The sequence below is a fragment of the Schistocerca serialis genome, chromosome 6 (genome assembly GCF_023864345.2).
Source record: "Schistocerca serialis cubense isolate TAMUIC-IGC-003099 chromosome 6, iqSchSeri2.2, whole genome shotgun sequence".
Lineage (NCBI taxonomy): Eukaryota > Metazoa > Arthropoda > Insecta > Orthoptera > Acrididae > Schistocerca > Schistocerca serialis.
In genome coordinates this window covers 148721220-148722300 of record NC_064643.1, presented here as the reverse complement: position 1 = coordinate 148722300, position 1081 = coordinate 148721220, and the positions used below count along the sequence as shown (strand labels likewise).

Below are 1081 nucleotides of genomic sequence, written 5' to 3'. Positions count from 1 at the left end.
TTCCGCGCGCTCAACAAGGCACCTATATACTTATATGGATATGGTGTCCGTTCTTTCGAACATGTCCGAAAGAACAGACACCATTGATGACCTGCAGCCGTCTAGAACGAAATTAGAATTATATTAATACCTTCAGCTGCTGACGGGTGTTGATATATATCAACGAAGACAGGTGAAAATGTGTGCCCTGACCGGGATTCGAGCCCGGGTTCTCCTCCTTACATGGCAGACGCTCTATCCATCTGAGGCAACGAGGGCATAGAGGATATTGTGACTGCAGGGAATATCTCGCGCGCGCCTCCCGCGAGACTCACACTCGCATTTTCACCTTGTATACCCACACACTACATTCGCAGTGTTCCACCCCAACACACTCATTATTCGTGGAAGACATTCTTACCAAGACCCGTAGTGTTCAGAGAATATGTGTGAAAAGGTCATGGCCGGTGATGCCAGAACTGTATACTTATATGGATATGGTGTCTGTTCTTTCGGACATGCCCTCGGTGGCTCAGATGGATAGAGCGTCTGCCATGTAAGCAGAAGATCCCGGGTTCGAGTCCTGGTCAGGGCACACATTTTCACCTGTCCCCGTTGATATATATCAACGCCCATCAGCATCTGAAGGTATTAATATAATTCTAAGAAGGCACCTATGCTGTCTCAGTTCTCAATAAAAGATCTTAGCCCTCTATCGCTAACACGAAAACAGTGTAGGAGTTATAGACTCTTAATGGTAGCAAGCGAATCCACCATCAACGATGTACGACATGCAGATATATACTGTTCAAATGGTTCAAATGGCTCTGTGCACTATGGGACTTAACATCTATGGTCATCAGTCCCCTAGAACTTAGAACTACTTAAACCTAACTAACCTAAGGACATCACACAACACCCAGTCATCATGAGGCAGAGAAAATCCCTGACCCCGCCGGGAATCGAACCCGGGAACCCGGGCGCGGGAAGCGAGAACGCTACCGCACGACCACGAGCTGCGGACTATAGACTGTAATATGGCTACCCTACCTATGTGTTTTATGCAACCCGCAACGCCTTCAAAAACCACGTGCTATATTTT

At 47.3% G+C, this 1081-nt stretch overlaps 1 non-coding gene across 1 annotated transcript; it reads left to right on the top strand.

Moving 5' to 3' along the window:
• The first annotated feature begins 499 nt into the window (after positions 1–499).
• Positions 500–574, top strand: Trnat-ugu (transfer RNA threonine (anticodon UGU)). The gene has a single exon. It is a non-coding gene; the product is annotated as a tRNA-Thr (tRNA).
• The last annotated feature ends 507 nt before the right edge of the window (positions 575–1081 follow it).